This window comes from Charadrius vociferus, unplaced genomic scaffold, assembly GCF_000708025.1.
Source record: "Charadrius vociferus isolate BGI_N301 unplaced genomic scaffold, ASM70802v2 scaffold404, whole genome shotgun sequence".
Taxonomy (NCBI): domain Eukaryota; kingdom Metazoa; phylum Chordata; class Aves; order Charadriiformes; family Charadriidae; genus Charadrius; species Charadrius vociferus.
Window position 1 is genome coordinate 577817 of NW_009648443.1, and position 10653 is coordinate 588469.

Below are 10653 nucleotides of genomic sequence, written 5' to 3' on the forward strand. Positions count from 1 at the left end.
CAGGTAGCGGGGGGGCTGGCGGCGCGGACCCCGCTCCCCGGAGCGGCTGAGCCCCCCCACCATTTGGGGGAATCACCTTGAATTTTGCTGGATTTGGATTTTCGGGTCCAACAGGTCGAGGGGGCCAGGGCGCAGCTCCCCACCTCCGCGATGAGGAGGTGCGTGGTGGCGGTTGGATGTCGGGCGAGCATCCTCTGGATGGAGCCGGTTGCAGGAAAGGGGTTATTTTAAGCACTTTGTAAAGTTTTCTTACATAAAACCACACTCATGCTCAAACACACCCCCCCCCACGCACACATAGTATAACGCATACGTAGATTTAACTTGGCAGCGTTTTCCTAAAAGGTTTGAGAATGCCGAAAGTAGTAACTACGCTGCAGAGACTATTATAGATTCTCTTCTGCTATTCATTTCTGCATCTATGTTATCTGACGAGGACGCCAGCCGGCGTGGAATAACAGCAAAACAACCCCAAGGTTGTCCCAGAAATGGCGCTGGGACGGCCACCAGGAAGAAGCGGCCACGTCATTGTCAGGTCGGGGCAGACAAGCAGAGCTGTGCCATCCCAGTTCTCCCAGTCATCCCACTTCCAGCAGAATCCACGAATGTAATTACACTTTTTCCCCTGTGGAATTTGGGTACGCAGGCTGTATGCTCAGATGTTCCCAGTCCTGCTGTAGGTGCCCCTGCTCTGGCAGGGGAGTTGGATGAGCTCCAGAGGTCCCTTCCAACCCTCACCAGTCCGGGATTCTGTGATTCTGTGATCTGGTGGCTCGCCTGCGGCTGCAGGTCCCTACGTGGACCAGCGTGGTTGGCCACCAACCCCAGGAGGAGGCGGTGGTGACAGCGGGCAGGGCTGGCTCTTTGCGAGCCCTGTCGTCAGGGACCGCCTGGAGGGAAGGCGAGCCATCCGCAGTTCAAACACTCTGGACGTGTTTAAGAAAAGGGTAGAGGTGGTACTTGGGGACATGGTTTAGAGGTGGTTTTGTCAGGGGAGGTTAATGGTGGGACTTAATGATCGTAAAGGTCCCTTCCAACCTCAGCGATTCTATGATTCTATGAAAAGCACAAGACCCCCGAGCGGTGATTTTTCAAGTCCTCTCACTCTCGGCTGACTTCTTTCGTGTTTTCCGACCACTCCATCGCCACACGCTCTGCCCGGCACGTGGTACCCGGCGCCGCAGTCATCTGCCTCCCGCGGCCACGGCGGGGTGGCTGCGCCTCCGACGGGGACCCGTCCCCTCTGCCCCCTGCGCTCCCTCAGCCCAGAAGCCCCCGGCTCGCAGCGCAGGAGGACTGCGGAGGGCACAGGCGACGCGGCGTGTCCCGGCGGCTGGCCACGGTGAGGGTGGAGGTGGCCGGGGCCCGCGCTAGCCATCATGGCACTGGTTTGGGAACCGGCTCAGGGAGCGGCTCCGAGCTGTTCCGCTGGCACTGGAAACCCCCAGGAAATGTCACTTGAGCGATGCGTTTATGTCACAAACACTCTAAAATAGCATAATTACATATTGTTTTCCCCGTAGTTTGGGAATTAACCGACAAAACACTCTGAAATCTGGTTTAATTAACTGCTTTCATCAAGTGAAATCCTTCTTGTTGCTTTAACTGAAATGCTTTCTTGTTTTGGGAGGGATTTTCTCCACATATCTGGGATCCTCCCCCCTCACGCAGTCCCCAGAAGCGCATTCCCTGGAGGACACTGCCGTATGCGACTGCGGGAAAACACGAATCCACAGAAGTTGGCAAAAAGGGGCGGGTTTGCAGCGCGTCCCTCTCCAGCAGCCGGCCGTGCCAGGCGGCGTTGCTGGCTCCGTCTCCAGATGGACAACGCCGTCCAGGGGCCATTGGGCACAGAGTGTCCATGACGAGCTCCCAAAGCACCTCTGGGTCTGCCCGGGGCTGGCGCTGCTCTGAGCTGGGGCCAGGAAAGGCTCAAAGACACAAACCCAAGTTATTTTTCCTCCAAGATGTTTTTCATTACTGGGGCCTCATAACAGCCGCGTGAGGACGCTCAGGACGCGGTGTCAGGAGCTCAAAATCGCCTGTGCGAGAGAGGGTGTTTCTGGGGACACGGTGGCATCGTTATCTTCCGTCCCACGTCGCGGCCGCTTGCGTAAAGCCTCGCAGATGGGAAACATAATGCTGGAGGAATGTCTGGTTTGACCGAGTTATGGGAGTCTATTTCTGTAATCCCCAACCAGAAACTCTTTGTTGGAGTCCCCTCAAACGGTTTACTGTGGGGTGGGCTCGCTGCCAAAGGCACCAAGGGTTCGGCCTGGTGAATCCATCGCTGTGGAGGATGGCCGTGACCCCTCGCTCGCTAAAATAGTTGTGTATAAAGACATCGTGGTTTTAGAGCGGCGGGTGTGCGGTCTGCACGTGCAGGGGAGGTAGGCAGCAGTGCCCATGGCCTCGACAGCACTGCCACGGTGCTTGAGGAACGATGTGTGCTGCTCTGGGGCCCGATCCTTCCCCTTCACCCAAGTCATAGAATTACAGAATGGTTGGAGTTGGAAGGGACCTTGAAGATCATCCAGGGCCCCCCCCTGCCCTGGGCAGGGACACCTCCCCCCAGCCCAGGTTGCTCCAAGCCCCGTCCAACCTGGCCTTGAACACCTCCAGGGATGGGGCAGCCACAGCTTCTCGGGGCAACCTGCCCCAGGGGATCACCACCCGCACAGCCAAGAATTGCTTCCTCAGATCTCATCTCAATCCCCCCTCTTTCAGTGTAAAACCGTTCCCCCTCATCCCACGGCTCCCCTCCCTGATGCAGAGTCCCCCCCAGCTCTCCTGGAGCCCCTTTAGGCACTGGAAGGGGCTCTGAGCTCTCCCCTTTTCGCCTTCTCTTCTCCAGGCTGAACCCCCCCACCTCTCCCAGCCTGTCCTCCCAGCAGAGGGGCTCCAGCCCTCCCAGCATCTCCGGGGCCTCCTCTGGCCCCGCTCCAACAGCTCCGTCTCCTTCTGCTGGTGGGACCCCCCGAGCTGGAGGCAGCACTGCAGGGGGGTCTCCCCAGAGCAGAGCGCAGCAGAGGGGCACAATCCCCCCTCGCCCTGCTGGCCACGCTGCTGGGGATGCAGCCCGGGGTGCCGGGGGCTCGCTGGGCTGTGAGTCTTAAGAAAATAATTTTCCGTTGAGGCTGTAAGCCTTGAGGACTCCTGAAAGAGAGACATTTTGGGTGTTTTACATAGTCTCTTTGAAAACTGTTATGCTCATGACGGGTGAGTGGGAGCTTCGTGCGTGCAGAGCTGCGCCGCAGCGCGCCAGCCCCAACGGGTGCCAACCGCCTCCTCCATCCCAGCACGGCCAGGCATGACGCTGGGGCAGACGCAGACCCCCCTCCCCAGTTAAGGGCCGTCAGGGCTGTCCCCGGGCTGGTGCATGGCTCTGCGTGGGGTATACCCCCCGTCCCACAGCGCCTGTCGGACACCGCGTCCCCCTCAGCCGGGATTTCCCCAGGGATGTGCAGGGTTCCTGCCCCGTTTCCCCAGACAGCGCAGGTGAAGTCCTGGTGTGCAAAACACACGTTTAATTTCTAGAGGTGCCCAAGCTGCATTTTACAATTGTTGCTCTGAGCTAAGCCCGAGTTATAAAATGCGGTCTCTTCTGGGCAAGAGAGCCGTGCAAACTTTTTTCAGGGCTGAAGGCGCTGACGATAGCGGATGGAGTGTGACCGGGACGTGGGCGCGCTGCGGGACAGTCACCCGCTGCCGCCCTATGGGCATCGCCTGTTTGTCCAGCCGCTCGTGTGACAACCACCTTCCTCCACAGCCGGCACCGCCACCGGCGTCGAGCAGCCAGCAAACGCCAGGATACAAGTTCACAAACAACATCTCGTGAGAATTCCGGTCATCTCCTGGGGAAAAGGCACGTACCGTACCGCGGGCTTCAGAAAATAGCGGTAAAACTAAGAAAAAACAACTCATGGTAGTTAGGAATTTGCAAAACCCTTCATGTATGTGACAGTTGCTGTCAGTCGAGGTAAATGGCAGGGAGAACAAACCCGTTAATGCAGGACGTTAATTGAAAACAGGACTTATGGGAAGAATGGAGTTTGTAATTATTAGAATAGTTATTAAAATACCATTTTGCTTTTTAAAATGCCTGGCTTTAATACAGAGTACGAAGGAGTTATGTTTAAAGAAATTAATTATTTCCAATGCATCTAAAAAGGGAAGTCTAAGCTGAAAATGATTTACCAAAATTGTTGAGACAGATTTTTAATTATCAGTTTTAAAACGCTGCCGTAGAGTATCAGCTGAACCTTATTTTTACTTTCACTAAGAAATGTGCTTTACTCTCGTGTAGATTCTGTTCCCTTTTGGAGGCTCTCTCTGGAGTTGGGCTCCAGGTCCGCCCGTGGTGGTGGGTCTCAGCCGCAGCCTTTGCTTCGTGAGGACTCCCCAGTAATAACATTTCTGACGCCGCTGGGGCCTTTGGAGGGCTCTGCCTCTCCTACCCGCGGCAGCGCTGACGCTGATGGTTTCCGTCGTGGTGTCCCAGTCCCGCTGTGGTTTCTCAGGCACGATGCTGCGCTCTCTCTGCCGCCTGCGCTCCCGGTGGGGCTCCGGCCAGGGATCCTCTGCCTCGGAGCCCCGGGCTGACGGGGACTGGCGCTGGCTCCAGCTGGTGAGAAGGGGACATCCAGGCGCTCCTGTGGGCTCTGGGCGCTTCGCAGCCTCCTGCCTCCTTCGGAACGGTGCCCCGGGGGGAGCCGGCACGGCAGCCGCTCGTGGGGAGTAAATACCGCTGGAGCTGGGCACGTGGTCTGTGTTCTGTGAATCATGGAGCACAGAACAGAATCATAGAACAGAACCATAGAATCGTCTTCTTGGAAGAGACCTTAAAGATCATCGAGTCCAACCATCAGCCTAACACTGCCAAACCCACCACTAACCCATGTCCCTCAGCACCGCGTCTGCCCGGCTGTTAAACACCTCCAGGGATGGCGACTCCACCACTGCCCTGGGCAGCCTGGTCCAGTGCTTGACAACACTTTGGTGAAGAAATTTCTCCTAATATCCACCCTAAACCTCCCCTGGTGCAACTTGAGGCCAGGAGTTGCGCAGCAAATATCTCCTCCGGCAGAGGAAGCCGTACAGCAATACCTGCAGTGCCAGCGTCAACCGCTCGCACCGGTGGATGTTGGGTGGTTAAGGTCAGTCCTCAGCACGGGGTCCACGTGAATAGAACCAGCTCCGCACACCGGATGCTCGCAGGCGTTCCCAGCGATAGCCACTGGGAGAGCCCGGCCATGGGTCTGCTCACGTGTGTCCCCCGCTCCCCCAGGGACCACCACGGGGCGCGGGACCTCAAAACTCGTGTTGAGGTTACATGACTTACATCCAGCCAAGGGTGCAGACAGCGCGTGCTTACCCTGCCCGGTCAAGGAAATAATCATAGAGAAACAGCCAAGTAATTATACACAATAAATAATGTAGTCTTCTTTGCAGCGTTTGAGACCCAGTGAGTAATAAACACTGATTGGAAAAAGAGTAGCGTTAAATAAAACCACCCAAACTGTCGTTCAACCTGCACCCAGAACGGAGGAAAAACTGCAGGGCTGGTTTGTTTTTTTTTTTTAGTTTTAACTCAATGGGATCCAGTTCTTCAATACAAAAAAACTAGATTAAAACTGAGGTAAAAATTGAATCCCATTAATATTACTGGTAAATAAAAATATATTATTTCTTGGATGAGAGAGCTTTAATAATAAGAGGTATCATAAAGAGAGAAATCAAAACTGCATTGTATATTCACCAGATTGTTCAATACAAAAGCCAACAAAATTAGGCCATATTGATGTGATAAGCAAGAAGAAATATATTCGTTTCCAGATCACAACATTCCAGTACAAGACATCATTGGAAAACCAAGTCAATTTTTATATCAGTCAAATGCCTATTAAATTAGCCCATACTTTGCAGAAAGCAAATCTACTGAACTGGTCCCTATTGACATATTGATAATGAGATGTAAATATATTGCTTTCCGGCTCACAGAGATCCAGTGACCCACCAGCACTCACCAGCAGCGATCCCACCTGGACTCCATCACCATCAGACCGGGTGGGCAAGTGCTGCCAGGCTCTCGGTAGCCACCGCTGCTGGGACTGGGTCTGGGGGCAGGGACACCGAGCAGCGGCCGAACATGGGTCTGATCTTGCAACCCACGTGCCAGCCGCCGCCGTGCGGGGTGGGATGTGTCCCCCCGGTGCTGTGAAGGTGCCGCAAACCGGCGGTCGCTGCCCTGAATGCTGCTGTGAGGAGGAGAGGGGTCAGCGCTTGGGGAACAGTCGCCCTCACGTCACGGAGGTCGGGATGGGGTCCGCGTTCTCGGCCCACGCAGAGGTGGACACTGTCAAGGCTGATGGCAGCCGTGCTGCCCATGGTCCCCGCCGGCTCGAGTGCCCTGGAGAGGGCAGCATCTGCAACGCGCCGCTGCAGAAGAAAATTCCCCGCTGCTGCAAACGGAACGAGCCCGGATTCGTAACCGAGAGAGGAAGGGGAGAGGTTTTTGATCTTAAGACTCTGGGCTGTGAGACTGGGATGTGTTTCTCTGGAGTCAGCAGTAAGTTCTACGTGAAAGGGCGAGAATTAGTCTGGCTGATTGCCAGTTCCACGGGAATTTGGCATTGTTTCAGTAAGGTTTCTAAAGAAATAAAAAGTTTAGTCTAAGTTTTAAAGAAACATGAAATTTAATTTTCCTCATTTACCTAAAAAAGCAGTTTTGTGAGAATTTATTCTCTCTGCTGTATGAAGATCCCACAGTGTAACAGTCTTTTGTGTCTAATTATTGTTCAGCCTTAGATGAAGACACTTTGACACTGCAAGTTCACAACAAACTAGACCAGCATTGAAGAAAATCCACACCAGTGAAAACCTCTTTGATAGATGTGGCCAATAAAGCAGCTACTAAAGTAGTAGTAAATGTCCATTTTTGTTTCGCTGCCAAATATACCATAGCTTGCAGCAGGGTAACAGCTGGACAATCAGTTTGGGAAATTCATTCAGTGGAAATCAGAGCGGGAATTAGCTGGATGTGCCGGTACGTTGAAAAACGCAAACTCCACAAAACTCTTGATGCTGCCTCGCACGGTGCGTGCCGGCACGGGCAGTGCCCCGGGGCTGAACGCGGGAGCAGGGACGCCGGTCCTCGGGAGGAGGGCAGGGGAGGACGGTGGCAGGGAAAGGGCAGGAGAACTACTGCCAGGACAGGAGAGAGAATGTCTCTTTTTTAAAAATCTTGTCAGTATATTAGCAAGGTGGAACGGACAGGTCCGCCCCTCTCACTGTCCATACAGGTTTGCTTTGATGGAGGGGTCAGAGGAAAACTTGGGAGATACCTTCAGTGTGAGGTGTGAGTCAAATGGTGGTGTTGATAGTGTGTTCCATTCTGAGGGGCATCACATCAGGTAAGTGCAGGACGGTCCAATGAGGGGGAAATTTTGCCATAAGATTAACCAGCAAAATACTCTCAAAGAATAGGCAAAGTGGTAAACATCTCCAGTGACATTTTGACGGAGTCCCCCGAGCACGGCTCTGCCCCCGCGGCTGCCGGCGGGGGCTCCCGTCCCACCGCCCGCCCGTGCCGGGGCTTCCCCGCTCGGGCATCCGCAGTGCGCGCAGCCGGGGGGGGATTCGGGTGTCCCAGCAGCGGAGCCGGGGGTGAAAGCCGCCAGCATCGCCGAGGCACAGCGCTGCTGCGAGGGTCCGCGCCGAGTGCAGCCCGAATCCTTCCCGATCCCCCGACCCCGAACTGCGAGGGTGCAGGATGAGGCGCTGTGGGTCAGGATCTTGCTGTTTTCAAACACTACTCGTTACTGCCACTTTATCTAATTTAACCTCCAAAGTAAAAAATACCCCTCATTCACTGAATTCAAAGTATTTTTCTTTTTCTGTTTTCCTGTGGTTTCTCTCTGTTGGTACTTTCCGGTGCTGAGTAATCTTTTCTTTCTCAGCCTTAGCATCACAACAGGATGGGAAGTTCAGAGTCACTGAAGGAGTTGCCATGACATATACTGGTTTGCCTTCCTCCAAATGAACTTGAGACTCCGTGCGGAATATCCCTTATAGGCACTTGTCCACTTGAGTAACAGCAGTAACCTCCTGACCCGGGGGGTTCTCAGTTATTCATGTTCCTGACGTCCACTACCATTGAGATTCACCTTGCTCAGGGTTTTATTAATACCAAATCCTTGTTGTTCTTCGGCGTATGATGCTTTTTGACAGTTATTTTTAGGTGCGTTTGCTGTAATATGGGCGCCTGGCAGCAGAACCACAACAAGATGCGATAGATGTGTTCTAGGTGCTCTTCTGAGACAGTATTTGTGTTCATCTATTGCAGCAGTGCAGAGGAACAATGCGGTTATTCTGACATTTTTATATAATGAAAATATATAAAATAATTACTGGATTTATTATTATTATAATTCAGTAATCGTAATATTACTGAAATGAGATAAAATGTAAAGCTCCCCGTTTCCTATCAGCTCAAAAGCAGCCTAGTAACAAAAAAATTAAATCCAAGAGTATTATTTGCAAGAGCTATTAGTAGAAGCCCTCAGTCTGGTTTTCTTTATGACCTGGGGTGGAGAAGTCCATTTTCCCATGTGGATCAGGAAAGTGGGAAAAGGTTGTTTTATGTGAGAATATTCCTGATTCCTGAGGGGAGAACGCGCTGAGTACAGCAGCGTCCTGATTTGCAGAGGAGGCGAAGGGCACGATGGTTCCCAAAAGTCTGTATAAATGCAGCCTGTGTTTGTAAAACCAATGAATCCCAGAATCCCAGACTGGTGGGGGCTGGAAGGGGCCTCTGGAGCTCCCCCATCCCACCCCCCGCCAGAGCAGGGGCACCTCCAGCAGTGGCACAGGACGGCGTCCAGGCGGGTTTGGGATGGCTCCAGAGGGGGAGACTCCCCCACCTCTCTGGGCAGCCTGTGCCACTGCTCTGCCGCCCTCACAGCAGAGAAGGCCCTCCTCAGGTGGAGATGGACCTGCCGATGGTCACGTTTGTGCCCGTTCCCTCTTGTCCTGTCACTGGGCACCACTGGAAACAGACTGTCCCCATCCCCCCGGCACCCTCCCTTGAAGGATTGATCAGCGTTGATGAGATCCCCCTCAGTCTTCTCCTCTCCAGACTGAACAGCCCCACGTCCCTCAGCCTTTCCTCAGCAGAGAGATGCTCCAGTCCCCTCAGCATCTCCGTAGCCCTTTGCTGGACCCTCTCCAGCAGTTCCCTGTCCTTCTTGACCCGGGGAGCCCCGAACTGGACATCAGAAAATATCTTACTTAATATTTGTAACGATATTGTGGTTCAGACTGGGCTAACGAGCACCTCGTATGGTACTTACCACTGGATGAGTTTCAGTTGGGGTATATGTACACATATTCAAAGCTTTTCCAGGAACAATAAAGAACGTTTGTTCCGAGAGAGCTTATAATATCTCCTCCTTAAAAATATGACACTTAGCAAGCGAACGGAGAAAAAATAACCTGTTCTGTGTTATGATTCTACATGCTGGGGACAGAGTGCGAGCTGCAAATGTGGAATAAGGTCCAGAGAGTAAGTTAACACTTTAGGAAATAATAATAATGTACTTTTGTGTGGTTGGGGTAAAATATTTTGCAGAGTGTTTTCATCAGGCGTTCTCTGAACAAGTCTGAAGTGTCCTGGGGCACGATCTGCCCCAACGAGACGGCCGCGTTGGTCTCCAAAGCAGCTCCACCTGCACGTCCCGGCGGGGTCCGGGGGGTGGGAGGGCTGTGAAGAAAGCGGAGCGCCCCACTGCCCCGGCGCCTTGGCTGCGCGACGGTGCGGAGCCGTGTACCTGTGCCACACTCCGCCTCTCTGAGCTTTGCAAAACACCGCCCGTTTGCCTCAAATCCCGAAACGTTAATTTTCATCTCTGATTAGGCTGCAGACCAGTCGAGGCTCCTTTTATTAAGTCATGCCGATTCCTACCTGCTTCCTGAGGGCTAAATCTGGCTGAGAAACCATTGTAATATTGTGTAATTAATTTGCCAGTCAAATAATTTCTGCAGGGCGATATTTTACTTATCCATCTGCAACCCTAATGAATCTCCCAGTTCGGTACTTTAATCCTGTTTTCTGCCTTTTTGTCTCCTTTTTTAACTCTAACTTTCATAATTGTTTACTCTGGGCTGATTTGTAACTGGTATTTTTGGCATGTTCTTATGATGTTCTCACCGGGAGCAACAAACAACAGTGAAACACTCGGACTTGGGAGCAAATGAAAGACTTCCTTGCTCTACTGCTCCATTTCACCACAACAAATGAGGGAGTTCATTCAATAAAAATCAAACATGTAAAAATACAGGAGAAAAAGCAATTTGTATTTGGAGGACCTAAGACTGTAACTTCATTCCGACTCAGCCTGACATACGTGCAGAACTTCCTAAAGGTTACCCTGAGCACTCTATTCCCTCATTAGTGGCAGGAGATAAAAACGGTTTGGTAAATGTAACGTCGGCAATTCTTTTGGTTGTTCAACTTTGAAAATCACAGCTCTCTCATTTTTTTCCAATACAATGATTTTTTTAAAACGGTTTGGCAAGTGGCGTCAGTAAGTAGTTACTGTGTTGTTCATAACCCCTGAAATTTTTCACTTTATGTTATTTCCTGCTCTCCAGCAG